We start from the raw sequence: 16,379 nt of genomic DNA on the forward strand, positions 1-16,379 counted from the left end.
TCTCTCAGCATGATTCTTGGATTCTTCACTGTCAAATGAAATTCTGGTATTAGGCACATACATATTGTTTTGTCTTTATGACAAATTGATTACTTGTTAGAAAACATCTCTCTTTAGCTTTAATAATGCATCAACTTTTGTCTTGAAATCTATTTCATTTAATATTAAGATATCCATTTCAACTGTCTTATGCTTACAATTTCTAATCCATCCATATATTTTCAACCTCCCTGTGTCTTTATATGAAAGTGTAGTTTTATAGATAGCATATGGTTAGATTTTGCATTTTTTTCATTCTGATACTCTCTCTTTTATTTGTATATTCATTCTCTCAATATACAATATAATATGAATATGATTTGACTCAGGTTTATTTTATTTGTTTTACATTTGCCTTATCTGTTTATTGTTTCTCTTTCCTCTTTCTTTTTGGTTATTTGGATAATTTTAGATTTGTAATTTATTTATTAATGAACTTTTAGTTATATTAATTTCCAATGTTATTTTAGTAATTGCTCTAGAAATTACACTATGCATTGTTAACTCCTCACAGTCTGTTTACAGTTAATGTTATAGAACTTCACATAAAATGTAAAATTCTTGCAATTTTGTAGGCCCATTTACCTGAACTCCACACATCATGCTATTGTTGTCATATATATCACATTTGCTGATATATTCTAAAACTCTCAAGACAGAGCTGTAAGTTTTGCTGTTTTAGCCTTAAACTCACAGCACTTTTTTACAAGAAATTAAGCTCTATTCTCATCATTTGCTAGGCTTTAGCTGTAACTTTTCTTCAGGATGAAACTTATTATTTACTGAAGAGCAGATATAATGGCAAAGAATTCTCTTACTTTTTTTAATCTGAAAATGTCTTAATTTGCTTTTATTTTAAAGAATATTTCCATTTTCAGTTTTTTGAGAAAATTCCATACTGTTTTCTACAGTGACTGCACCAGTCTGCATTCCCACCAACAAAGCACTAGAGTTCCTTTTTAACCATATCCCTGTCAGCACTTATTGTTTGTTGATTTGTTTATGATGGCCATTCTGACTGCTGTGAAGTGGTATTTCATTGTGGTTTTAATTTGCAGCTCTATGATGGTTAGTAATGCTGAGCATACTTTCATATATCTCTGGGCCCTCTCTATGACCTCCTTGGAGAAGTATCTGTTCAAGTCCTTTGCCCATTCTTTTAATTGGATTGTTTGTCTTACTAGTGTGAAGTCATGTGAGTTCTTTACATATTTTGGAGATCAAATCCTTGTCTGAGGAATCATTGGCTAATATGTTTTCCTATACACTTGGTTCCCTTTTCATTTTGCTGATATTTTCTTTAGCTGTGCATAAGCTCATTAGTTTGAAGAAGTCCATTTGTTTACTATTTCCTTTATGTCCCTTGCTCTATGAGACATATTGGTGAAAATATTGCTTCATGGAATACCTTAGATTTTCCTGCCTGTGTTTTCCTGTAGGACTTTTATGGTACCATGACTTATATCTAAATCTTTTATCCACACTGAGTATATTTTTGTGTATGGTGTAAGTTGGTGGTTGAGTCTCATTTTTTTGCATGTACTATTCCAGATCTCCCAGTACATTTTGTTGAAGAGGCTGTCTTTGCTCCATTTTATGCTTCAGCCACCTTTGTCAAATATTAATTAACAATAGAGAATTGGATTTATTTATGGGCTTTCTATTCGGTTCCACTGACGTATATATCTGTTCTTATGCTAGTACCAGGCTGTTTTGATTACCGTGGCCTTGTAGTATAGTTTGATGTCAGGTATTGTGATTCCTCCTACTTTGTTTTTCTTTTGTTCTTCTTTCTTGAAATTACTGAGGTTATTTGGAGTCATCTATATTCTATATCAATTTTTGAAATATTTGTTCTATATCTTTGAAATACATCATAAGTATTTATTTATTTATTTATTTATTTAATTTTATTTATTTATTGTTAGGCAGAAGGGAAGGGAGTAAAAAAAGAGAGAGAGAAACATCAACGTGTGGCTGCCTCTCACGTGGCTCCCACTGGGGATCTGGCATGCAACCTAGGCATGTGCCCTGACTGGGAATTGAACTGGTAAACTTTGCTTCACAGCCCTCACTCAGTCCACTGAGCTACATCAGCCAGGGTACATCATAGGTATTTTAAGAGGGATTTCATTGAATCCATAAATTGATTTGGGTAATATGTACATTTTGATGATGTTAATTCTTCCAATTTATGAACATGGTATATGCTTCCATTTATTTGTGTCTTTCTTAATTTCATTATTCAGTGTTCTGTAGTGATCTGTGTACAGGTCTTTTACCTCCTTGGTTAGGTTTATTCATAGGTATTTTATTTTTCATGTTGCTATATCAAATGGGACTTTTTTTCTGATTTCTGTTTCAGCTATTTCATTATTTGTATACAAAAATGCCTCCAATTTCTGAATATTGACTTTGTATCCCACTGTTTTGACAAATTCATTTATTAGGTTGAGTAGTTTTTTAGTGGAGTCTGCTCAGATAATACCCTAAGAATCCTGAAACAAGAATTCAAAAGAACCTATGCCTCTCAATGTTCATAGTAGTGCAATTTACAATAGCCAAGTGTTGGAAGCAACCTAAGTGCATATCTGTAAATGAGTGGATCAAAAAACTATGGTACATTTACACAAGGGAATTCTATGCAGCAGAAAGAAAGAAGGAGCTCCTACCCTTTGGGACAGAATGGATGGAACTGAAGAGCATTATGCTAAGTGAAATAAGCCAGGCAGTGAAAGAAAAATGCCATATGATCTCACCTTTAACAGGAACCTAGACAACAAAACAAAGAAACAAGCAAAATATAACCAGAGACGTGGAAATAAAGAACTGACAGTAACCAGAGGGTAGGGGGAGGGCATAACAGAGAAAGGAAGGGGAAGTGTTATCAAGGAACATGTATGTATAAAAGACCAGTGGACAAAGACAATAGGTGGGGGAGGATTGAATGTGAGAGGTGGGGAGGTGGGTAAGGTAGGGGAGACTAATGGTGGAAAAATGGGGACAACTGTAACAGAACAATGATAATAAAATAAAATAAAGAATGTTTCTGTTCCATGTACAGTGCTAAATTGGTTGTTTACTGGCCTCTTATTTCTGATAATAAGTCAGTGGTATATAAGCAATGTGGGATAATTGAGTGTCAGGCACCAAGTTCAGAGAAACCACTTCAAGTCAAAAAATATCAAAGGAAGAAACAGTGATTTATAAGAGTGTAGGGGGACAGAACTTTTAGAATAGAGGAGTAAGAACCTCCACAGTCATTCTTCAGAGAAAAACAATTCAACTGGTAAAAATTATATATACAGAAAATAATCATTCAAAGTCCTTTGGAATTGACCAAAAGACAATTAAATGAAGAGTATGTACTCAATCTTGGTAAGATGAGGGAGAATCTGTGACTTTGGGGCCACTCTTCTCCTTCATTACTCTGTGTTATAGGAGCTCCACTTCCAATGTAAATAGCCAAGAAGACAAGGACTCTCTTTTTCCCAAGCCACCAGTCTGAGGCTGTTCTTAACCCTTGGAAGAAGATGGCTATTGGCCTTGCTTGTCTCTGCTTAACCCTGTCTTACAGAAGCTCTAATTCCAGACAAGCAGGAAAAGCCTACTGGGTCTCACTTCCTCTACCCAGCCTTGACTTGTGATGAAGAAGCTCTGCTCCAGACACACCAAGACATAATATGAGAGAAACTGGAGACCTCGTACACTCCTGCTGGTGTTCTTAAAGTACTGCAGCTGCTTTGGAAAACATCTGGTAGTTCCTCAAGAGAATAAACTTAGAGTTACCATATGACTCTGCATTTGCACTACTTAGTATATCTCCAAGAGAAATGAAAATATATATCCACACAAAAACTTGTATACCAAATTTATAGCAACATTAGTTATAATAACCAAAAATAGAAATAACTGAAATGTCTATAGATGGATAGAAGGAAAAACAATATGTGGTATAAATGTGGTATATCCATACAATACAGTACTAGCTGCCAATATAAATAAATGATATATACTATAACATGGATAAACACTGGAAAATATTATGCTAAATGAAAGAAGGCATTTAGAAAGGCCAGATATTTTATGATTCTGTTTATGTGAAATATCAAAAATAGCCTAATTTATACTAACAGGAAGTAAAGTAGTGGTTGCTAAGAACTAGTAGGTCTAGGGCACGGGGAAACATCAAGACTGACTTCTAGTGGTATGGAATTTCTTTCAAGAGAACCAAATGTTCAAAAATTAAATTACAATAATTGTTGTGATTTTAATGAGAAAGCATTGAATTGTGTTTTTTGAATGATGAATTGTATGGCTAACATTTTATATCCTCAGCTTCAACACAGATTCAATTTCAGAGAGATCCTGCTATTTTTAGTGTAAGATCATAAATATTAATCAGTAAGTATATATTGGGGGTCAAATAGTGTCCAACCTTGTCAAGGCACTGTAGATGATACAGGGAAATGCAGATAAAAACCAAAAAGCCCATCCCCTATATGCTTAATCTAAATGATTGCAAATATCCAGATGGTGAGAACCACTTTTGAAAATATAAATGCATAGATAAAACCATTCTCCTTTTAAGTCTCTCCCTCCATTGTGTTCTCTGTCTGTCAACATTTCCTACTGATATCAAATTAACTGTGCAGCAAAGTCCTGCTTGGTAAGCAAGACTTCATTATGTTTTCATTACATTTCCAATAGTTTCTTCTGCAATTAAATTTAGTTTATAGTATGATCAAAGATGTTAACACACCACCTGTCCTATGTCATAATACTTATCCTTTTTAATGAAATAAAGATTACGGTGGGAATTCTTTTAAACAACCAAGGGGAGATATGCATATTACATTGCAGTTTTCAAGATACTTTTTCTGCATATTTACCTTTTTGCCTACCCTTTCTTGTTTTGCTTTTATTTAATTGTTTAGTGTGCTATTTTCATCATAAAATATTAAATAAATGTTACAGTATAAAGATTTAACTTAAATTTTCAAAAATTATTTAGAAAATATTATAAAACTGTTAAAATATGCAAAAAAACATGAAAATTTCTTATAGCCTCCAAAGTGAGTTGGATATTTAAAATATTTTTAAAAATTTTATATTAATATAATAAATTTTGTAAGCACTGAAACCTACAGTAGTTATCTTTAAATGTATTTTAATATCAATTAAATCTTAAACATTATTCTCATTTACTATTACAGCTCCTTTTTTCATGGTAGAAATGATTTTAAATATAAATGATTGCTGAGTCTGGTGTTTTAAAGAGAATATAATTTTCATTGTGGATACACTAGAAAAGAATGATATCTTATAGGGTTATAATAATAATTAGATTAGCCAATGATTTTTTAAAAAATTCCTTAACACAGTGCCTGGCACATGCTACTCAATAAATGTTGGTAAGTTTTTACTCTCTTCATATTTATTAATTGTTTATATTTTAGCAACAGTTGCTAATATTTATAAATAGCTAATATAGTTGTACTTTCTGGAGTTGCATACCGTAATGGAGCTAACACATGTCTGGCTTTTGTCTTATGACTCTTTCTCTTCACACCTGTAGCACACATTGCTGATAGGTCACAGCACTTTGATTTTAAATATGTATCTAAATGTTAAAATGTTGTATCAGTATGTCCCTCATTATTGCTAAAAGTAGCTACTGACATGGATCTAATTTGGCATGAGACAAAAATTACTTGCCTTCCCTACTTGACGTTGTAAGTAGACACTTCCATTCAGGCAATGCAGCAAGCTAAGGTGGCAGGGGACTGGGTGATGAAAACAATTCCATGGTGTAACTAGCATTTTCTCATACAACAGTTTTTAAGAAAGTTTTCTGTTAAAACACATTATCTTAATGATGATTGTGGACAATTTGCAAAGTGAGTATTTCTATCTCCTTAGTACCTTTGACCTAAGAGATCTAGAACTAGATGTACTCATGGTTGCACTGAGAGTCTTAAAGTTGGAGAAAAGGAAAATGGAGTAGAAAGGCTTCTTACTATTTTTGTAACTGTTAAAACTCAATTGTTTTGCTGTTTGTAGAAAAAGATGACTCTTCATATCATCTGTCAGATTAAATGCATCTAACTTGATAGTATTATGCAGTATTATGGCAAATCTAAGGATTTCAATCCCATATCCCCCCCTGTAATTCACTGATATTTGTCAAACAAGACAAAACAAAGACACTCAACATCCAGAATGCTAATTGACAGTGGCTATCCCACTTTGTCTACCAAAACAAACAAACAAACTAAAAATATACCTACATCCCTTAAAAAATCTAAAATATTAAAGCAACTTGACATCATTTTGTGTTTCTGATTCAGGCCTGACCAAATAGTTTCTGGTGCATAAGGCATCAGAGGTAAAAGCTGATGAGAAATGCCAAAAACTTTGTATTACTAATTTTATAAATTGATATTTTCCCCCCAACGTTTACAAATAAAATTTAAAAGAGCATCTGAGTTATCTAATTCCTATCTCTGTTCCTGTCCATTCTTTCTTTGTCATCATCTTATCTTTGCATTTTCTAAGGAACTACTTTAAATATTTTCTTGGATATACTTTCCAGACTATTTATACTAATACTGAAAAGATGAATATGATTTCTACTTCCAGAGTTTCACACAAATGTTCACATATTACATATTTTTCTAGATATTATTTTTCACAGAACAATGTATCCTGGACATCTCTTTTCTTTTTTCTCCACTAGTAATTAGAAGTATTCTAGTTCTTCCTTTAAAAAAAAACACAGAGTATGTCTTCATGTGGATGTATAAATTATATGTAACCAAACTCCTAGTAATAAACATTATTCTGCAAAGTATAGAAACAGCCACTGGAATGCTAGACATTTTATGAAAAATAAATTTAATAGGCTTCTGGTTTCAACTGTGACATGTAGAAAACTTAGAAATCACAACTTTTATTCTAAAACAAGAAAAAGGCTGAATCTAAAAATTAATGATATTTTGGATCATTCATTCAGAGAATTGATGTCATGTGGCAAATTGCCATCCACCATCTAGAGACACAGGCAAATACAGAGAAATATAGCTAAGATAGCTTACCTGAACCAATGCCTCTCTAGCTGAAAACCAGTAGAGACATTTCAGTGATTTTCATAATTGCCTGAGACTTAGTTGGATAAGCTTGAAAGAAAAACTCCTCAGATCCAGTTTTAGAGGAAAACCCATACTTTCATTGGCTTTTTAACTCAAGGAACCCTACTATGTTCTCACAATGAATCAAGAAAAATTCACTGTATTTTTGACAGAGTAAGAGGACATTTGAATATGCCCAATGAGTTCTTAAAGAAAAAGGACCCCCTCCAATGGGCAAACTTTACCACAGACCTACCCAATATTAGAGGACAATTAATGTTGGGAACTTCCCTGCCTAGTTTCAGAAGCTATAACCCTCCATGGCTGAGGCTGAGTAAAAAGGACTTGGGACCATAAGCCACTAAGGAGACAAAGCTTATCCTCCCAGCAGGGGCACAGCCTCTGCCCCTTTTACTTCACTCTGCTTGGCCCCAGGTGAATGACTGGTTAGCCAATGATGGGTAAGATTCCTCAAGGGAGAGACAACTTAAGACAGGCACGATCATGAAGGCACCATCAGAGACAGACTTAGGGGACTATAGAAAAGGGTTGATGGACCCTCATCCCTCGGCTTTGTCATAGCCTGAGTCCTCATTCTACCTGTAAAAAGTCTCCTAATCTCTTGGCTTCCCATATCCCCCACCTGATTTTAATCCTAAAAAAAATACCAGAGGTGGGTGTGGCCCTGTGCTGGAATGGGTGGTTTCTGGGGGCAATCAGGCCGAAGGAAGAATGTATAAAATCCTGTAAAAACTGCTTTGCTAAGAATGCCCTCAATTTAAATAATGAGGGTCCAAGCACAAAATGAGTTTGTTTCCCAAAGTTTTATGGCCCTTTGACATCACTCTGTCTATCTGATCCTGACTCAGAATAAGCCATCATAGTTCTTTGAATCTTATCTATTATTTGATCATTAATTTCTGACAATGATTGATGAGTTTTACATATATACTCTGTATTCCTATGCAAACTAAACCAAATAAAAGCCCATTGAGGAACAGGCTCAAGGTCCTTCTCCTCTGAGAGTTTGGCCACATTTTCTCTCCAAGCAGATCATGTCTTGGTAGACTTATTCTCATCTGTAATGGCAGGGGGAGCTCTGTGGGCAGAGCCTCCCTACAAACTACCCAATTCCAGGCCCTGTTATCCTTCCTGTTTCACTTAAGAAGGATAAAGTAAAGTAACATTTGTGAAGGACATAGATACACTGAAGGACTAAGCTTTAATCACAAATTACAAAATGCTTCCATTATACCACATGTTGCTACCACATCCTTAGCGCTCCAGTATTATGACAATGGATTACAGATGAAAAATCTTCCAGAAAGACACTCAATTTAAGAGAGACTTCCACTGGAATCTCCAAAAACCCTGCCCCCCTAAAAAAATAAAACAAAAAACAGGAGAGTCAAAAACAAAAGTAATAGAGGAAGCCTCTATTGTCTACACATGCAGAAAATATTATATAGTGCCCAACTCCTAGCTGGATTAACATAAGACCTTACACCAAAGACCTCTTTATCTCAGGTCTATTATTCAATGCATCATGTCTAATATTTTTATAAGTAATATCTAAACAATATAAATACCAAAAAACTATACTCAGACATACCATATTCAAACCACAGAAAAAAAAGACAAAGAAAACCTTGAAAGAATAAAGAAGAATAAAAAATCTTACCTATAGAGGAAGAAGAAGAAGAATTTTAATACACTTTTCATCAGAAACCTGGCAAGCAAAAAAAAATTACAGTGAAATATTTAATGCGAGGAAAAACGTTTGAATACATATACAGCAAAATCATCCTTCAAAAAGTAAGAGAAATAAAGACTTTCTCAGTCAGACAAACATTGAGGGAAGTTATTATCAGCATATCTGCTCTTGCAAAAAGTTTAAAACAAGTTTTTCAAGAAGGAAAATGGTACAGTTCAGAAACTTGTATCTACATAAAAGAAGGAAGATCAGATAAGGAATAAATAAAAGTAAAAATAAAAGCTTTAGCTTTCTTATTCTTAATTGATCTAAAATTTTTCAAAATAATAGTTTTTTGAAGTAATATAAAAATGTATTGAATGGTTTTAGTATAGGAATATGTGAAAAAAATGACGGCAATATTATAAGGGGTAAAAGGGAGGAATTGGGGAAAATACTCTTTTATAAGTACCTGAACTACCCATAAAAGGCATTATTTTATTTAAAAGTGGACTTAAATTAGTTGCAAATGTATATTGCAAACCCTACACACTACATGATTTCAAATATATGACATTCTGGAAAAGACAAAATTATAGAGAATAAAAATATTAATGGTGCCCAGGGTTTGGAAGTAGAATAAATAGTTGAAACATGTGAAATATTTAGGGCAGTGGGAGTATTTTTTGTGATACTATAAGTGTTGCACATAAGATAGTTGTCAAAATCCACAGAACTATATCCTAAATGTAAACAAGCAAGGACTATACATACAATGACAACTCAGTATTGACTCCTCCTATTGATTCTGATACAAAACTTATAGCTCAAGAAAGTTCTCTAAGGAGGAAATACAGAGGATCCAGAAACACATGAAAAGGTATTCAGTATCGCTAGCTATCAGAGAGATGCAAATTAAAACCACAATGAGATACCACTTCATACTGGTCATAATGCTCATCATAAACAAAGCAACAAACAACTAGTGTTTGGAGAGGTTGTGGAGAAAAGGAGACCCTAGTGCACTGTTGGTGGGACTGCAGACTGGTACAACCACTGTGGAAAACAGTATGGAACTTCCTCAGAAAACTAAAAATGGATCTGCCTTTTGACCCTTCAGTTCTACTGCTGGGACTATATCCTAAGAACCCTGAAACACCAATTCAAAAGAACCTATGCACCCCAATGTTCATAGCAGTACAATTTACAATAGCCAAGTGCTGGAAGCAACCTAGATGCCCATCAGTAAATGAATGGATCCAAAAACTATGGTACATTTACACAAGGGAATTCTATGCAGCAGAAAGAAAGAAGGAGCTCCTACCCTTTGGGACAGCATGGATGGAACTGGAGAGCATTATGCTAAGTGAAATAAGCCAGGGGGTGAAAGACAAATACCATATGATGTCACCTTTAACAGGAACCTAATCAACAAAACAAACAAACAAGCAAATATAACCAAAGACACTGAAATAGAGAACAGGTTGAGAGTGACCAGAGGGGAGAGGGGATGGAATTTCAGGGGAAAGGGGGGAGGGTTTACAGGAACAATTATAAAGGACACACGGACAAAAACTAGGGGGTGTGGAGATGGGAGGGAGGTGGGGAGGTCTGGGTGGGGGGGCTGGGATGGTAGTAAAAGACAGAAAACTACTTGAGCAACAATTAAAATAAAATTTAAAAAAGACAAAATTAGAAAAAGGAAAGTTCAGCATATTAATAGCTTATATCATAAGCTAAACTATAGTGAGCTTTTAGCAAAGATGAATTCTGAGCAGTCTTCATTCTTGTTGAATTTTATATCATGGTAATTTGATACTACTGTTTCAATTACATAAATATATCATTCTATAAAGAGAAAATAAGCATTTTTCTTTTTATAAGACATATTTTTATTATTTCTAGGAGCATGGATTTCTTTGTCTAATTACTGCCAGAAGAAGGAGTATAGATCATTGATTATAAAACTAATCATGACTTTTGGCAACCATTCTCCAAATTTTGACTGCTTTATGGTGAATAATCTTTATGTTTACAGAGCAAATAGAAGGATAAAAAAGCAAAGTAGTCTGGGATAAAGAGCCATATGCACTCGATTGACCCTTGAGGGTATAACTTTAACACAATATAACAAATGGTTCTCATTACAATAATAATCATATAATGTGCAATTAAAATTGGAAGAGAGCTAAAGAAATATGTAATCCAAGCAGTGACAAATAACAATCAACTTAAATACCCAACACAAGTGCATTGTTGAACAGAATTTTGATGCTCCATTCCAGAAGGAAGGAGCTTTATAATGGAGCAGATCTTTCTGTTAGAGACCCTGCAAGGAACAGCAGTGCCATGGATTTCCAACATGCCCTGCTTGATATTACCTAATACCTCATTTTACCAATTAGGAGACTGAATAAATAAACCATTTGTCTTGCCTAAAGTCAGAGAGCTAGTAGAATTCTCTTTCTACAGGATCTAGTGGTCACTATTCTAGAGTCAGCTGATAAATATTGGTGGACAAGTTATCTGATGCTTTTAAATACATTGACTCACATCCAAGGTCAGAGTCTACTTTATACTTTAAAGGCCTTAGTCTATGTAAAAGCTGAATGCAACAGTCCTACAACCCCAAGAGGTCCAAAGTGGCCTTTGGTGTCGCTAAATGCTAGAGGGCATATCCCTATTCAGTGGCTCTTCATAAGCAGATATATAAAGCTCAGAGGTAAGAAATAAGAAAAAAGGGGAATTAATATTTATTTAACAACTACTTGGCTCTCGTAGTAGGACAGGAAGCCTATATATACCTCATATATCTCTCACAAAGTAATTAGAGAAAAGTGATATTATTCCCTCCTTGAAGATGAAACAAAATCTAAGGCTCATGAGTTTAAATAACTTGCACAAAGTCTTACAGACAAAAATGTCAAAACTGGATTTGGATTCAGGTTAATACTATTTTTACTTCATCTTAAGTGCCTCCCTGACAGTGAACATAGACACTTTACTGATTGCTTTTAAATATATGTGAGGAAGTGAACACAATGCTGAGCTTGCTGCTTTCAACACAGTCAGTGTACATTAACAAATGGGAACTATTATGCAGAAGTGACCAAAAAATACCCATAAGAGAATGGGATAGTTATAAAGAATTTAGCACTTTCATAGTTCTATAATACAAGATATATGGTTGGTCAAAAAATTCATTTGTTTTTTTCTGTGTGATAGCTCTAATAGCACTTAGTTGTCTTTAACTTCATTTGAAACAATTTTATTCTATTTTATTGTGACAGCTGTCATATCAGCATGCATTTAAAAAAAATCAGCCCTGATTGTAGTGGCTTAGAGGATTGAGTGCCATCCTGCAAACCAAAGGATTGCAGGTTCAATTCCCAGTCAGGGCACATGCCTGAGTGGCAGGCCAGGTCCCAGTAGGGAGCGCACAAGAGGCAACCACACACTGATGTTTCTCTCCCTCTCTTTCTCTCTCCCTTCCCTTCTCTAAAAATAAATAAGTAAATAAATTTTGAAAAATAAATAAAAATAAAAAACATCCAAACATCAAAATTAGTGAAATTTTGTGTAGCCATTTTAATACTGAAAATGGAAAAAATACACACTTTTGGCATATTATGCTTTACTATTTCAAGAAAGGTAAAAATGCAACTGACACTCAAAAAAATGTGTGCAGCATGTGGAGAAGTGGCTGTGACTGATCAAACGTGCCAAAAGTGGTTTGCAAAGTGTCATGCTGCAGATTTCTTGTCAGATGATGCTCTGCAGTTGAGTAGACCAGTTGAAGTTGATAGTGATCAGATCAAGACATTAATTGAGAACATTGAATGTTATATCATGCAGGAGACAGCTGACATACTCAAAATATCCAAATCAATAAAGTCATTGGTGAAAATTAAAAAAAAATGTGTTATTTTATGGAAAAAACTAAATGGACTTTTTGTTCAACCCAATATATAAAAACATTATCCTTATTCTTTTTTTCATTGTTATTCAGTTATAGTTGTCCCAGTTTTCCCCCATTGTTCTCCCCCATCTCACTCACCTCCTGCTCCCACAGTCAATCCCCACCCTGTTGTCCATGTCTGTGAGTCCTTTATACATGTTACTTGACTAGACCCTTCCCTTACTTTCCCCCATTATCTCCCTCCCCACCCCTGTCACTTTCAGTTCATTCCTTATTCCCATGTCTTTGGTTCTATTTTGCTCATTTGTTTGTTTTATTCATTAGGTTGTACTTATAGGTGAGATCATATTCTTAAGCAATACTAGCTTAGAAAGAACAGAGAGCTCATACTGGCCCTCATTGTTCTGGATGAGCCAATGGCATTAATACTGGCTTTTCAAATAAAGGGACATTTAATTGATCTTGAATCTGAAATCTCTAGGCAATATAAAGATTTTTGAAATGTCAAACTTTGAACATCTTGAAATCTGAAGAATATATACATATTTTTGTATGATATCATCAGCTAGTAATTGTAGTAGAAATGAAATAAATGACATTTACAATTCTTTGTCTTATTAAGTTGTGAAATAAGTAGACTCTATTACATAAGTACATGCTAATTAGTTAGGGAGGAAATAAAGTGGCATGTTTCTTTGGCTACTGATTTACATGGAGTGTAAGCATTGCCTAAAGAGGAGGATGCAGATATGACAAAAATCTGCTGCTTCATCTCATGGCTTTGGAACAGATGATTATATTGTATATTAAAATGTTAGGTTAAACAGAACTATATACCATAGTTCTTGCTTGATTACTGGATATGTTTTACTCAGATATGCTTAATATCTGCCAATTTTTCACCTTGATAGCATGTTAAATAAAGCAAAACTTCAGATAACCAATTTAGGTTTATTTATCTCTGGATATTTTCTTTTGTTATTTTTTGGGGGGTCTATTTTCAACATTTCTGTGTCCACTATCTCCCTTTTTAAATATTTGGTAGATTTTTAGATTTGTCTTTATAAGCATTCTATTCTAATCTCTCTGGGATTTCTTCTAGAAGCACTTGGTCAAAATACCCTTGTATTCTCTGTTTCTATATAGGTAAAATGGGATCAAGTATTTCCTCCTTAAAGTTAAGTTTAAATGAAAACAACAACACTTTTGACATAGATTGCTCAAAATGGCTTCCCAGTATGAGTCTAGAGAAAAGGGATAATGTTTTATTTACCCTCTATCTTAGTGTTTGTCCTTTGGAAGTTGCTAAATGAATGTTTCTTAAATGGATACAGACACATGTTGAAAATTTAAAACAGAAATAAATACCTTGCCCTTCTGGACTTCATAGTAAAGAAGGATATATATATATATGTATGTATTTGATTGTATATATACATATATATGCAATCAAATAACTTCAATACAAATGTATGAGCAATGTAATAGATGTAATAAGTATTATAAAAATATAGGTATATAAAGGAGTATAATAAATCACATTGACAGTATTGCTTCACTTGGAATCTCCTATGCATCAGGCATGCAAAATGGTGAGGGGTCTTTCAAGGATCTGTATATGCTCATGAGGCCTTGATACTCTCACAATGTCAAGAACTGTGAGTAGCTTGTGATTCTGTGTGTAGAGGGAGATATTAAAATCCCACCCAGGCTCTCCCTTGCCCATGTACTGTACTACCTCAGTTGATCTGAGTCCTGATTATCTCTCAGAACAGTGTGCCTTCTGTTCCTGAAGTATCTTTATTCTTTTTCTATCTTCACAGATTCTCTAAATCCCAGAGTTACAGTATTGCTATTCCTCTTCTTAGTTCTCAGCTAAAATTATGATTTGTGATGAATAAAAAATGGTATCAGATTGCTTAAATTGTGTTACATGGTGGCCCTAAGCTCCTCCCAGGAATACTCAGATTTCATAGTGTGCCACCAGGCATGTGTATTCTTACCAAGTTAAAAGTCTGTAGGGTCCTACTTCTTGGTGTGCACAGAGTTGGTTTAAAAAGTTTCCCAGATCACATATGTGTTCTATATGATCCCTTGTTTGTCTTTCTTTTTTCAAAATTTATTCTTTATTGTATTTTTCCATTACCATTTACTTCCCCCAGCAATCACTACACTGTTGTCTATGTCCATGAGTCCTTTCTCTTTTTGCTCAATCCCTCCACCCACAACCTCTCCTCCTTTGTCTTTCTTAACTGAGCTATTTAATGATGACTCTGAGTCTATGTCTCTTTTCCACTCTAAAGAAGTAGTGCTATCTCTAGAAAACAGAGGCCGTATACAACCTAAACTGTAAATGTTGTAGGGTCTTGAAATATTGAGTTAATGTCACTTGACACTGATTTTAATACATACAAAATGTAACATTTTATGTAGCAACACCAAGTGTGACTGTGTCTTATATGACTGGTATTTTCTCTCTATAAATGATCATGATTTTAACATGTTGTTGCCCTGTGGGTATTTTTCTTTTGTAACATATGTTGATTAACAGCAGAGGATGTAGAAAATATGCATAAATGAATATAGATGACAAAATGTGAGCAAAGTGTAAAGGAGAGCCCACACATGGTTTTCACCATTCCTATTACTGTTTCTAGCTAAATAAATGATAATAATTTGACCCAATTTTTGTCCTCATACTAAACAGTATTTTCCACTGCATTTTGAAAGAGTAAAAAGATTTGGGAACCAGGGTGCATGTGGAATTGCCATGGAAACTGCAGCCACATTCAGCCAATGAAAAGCTTCCAACATGCTCTTTCAACTTCACTTCACTCTTCCAAATTTAGTGATTTAAAACACCTGTTCTCTAGCACATGATTACTGTGATTTAATGGTGGGTTATTAGAGCTGTAAATAGGATGGACTTTTTTATGAGGGTGTTGAATATTTGTGTGCATATCTATTTTTAAAAAGGGTAAAAATTCTCTCCAACTGATATTTCCATATCTATAAAATTTTTATTCTCTTATACTTGGTAATTTTAAAAAGTAGAATGAGGTTAAAGAAATCATCCTTGATATTATCTTGTTGATATACAAATAAATAAGGATATATTTACTACTAAGTCCCACTATAAAACATGCATTTAGACTGAATCCCAAGTGCATCTAGCATGTTAGATGTCCACAGTGCTGATGACCACACAGAGATGTACCCTTCTAAAGTCTTCTTTGATTCAACCAATTTTTTACACGTGATCTCTACCTCTGTCTCAGTGGTCAGGGTTGTATATGTATATTTTTTCTGGTGTTCCACGTGTATTTAAAATCAGAGCTGTAAGCATGCATCTTCTCTTGTGAAATGCAAATCACTTTCATTTTGAACATTTTGATGTTAGTTTAACAGCTAACTTTTGCAAAGGCCAGCTATTGTTTTCAACTATTTGCCTTACTTTATAGCTCCACTCTTACAAATTTATCTAAACAGAATCACTTCCTAAAGGTCCATCTCTAAATACTACTCCACTGGGGGCTAGGGCATCAACACATGACTTTTGAGGGGACAAAATTCAGTGCATAGCATATAGTAACTAGTT

Source organism: Phyllostomus hastatus, unplaced genomic scaffold, assembly GCF_019186645.2.
Source record: "Phyllostomus hastatus isolate PE091 unplaced genomic scaffold, TTU_PhHast_1.1 phas_contig_34, whole genome shotgun sequence".
Lineage (NCBI taxonomy): Eukaryota > Metazoa > Chordata > Mammalia > Chiroptera > Phyllostomidae > Phyllostomus > Phyllostomus hastatus.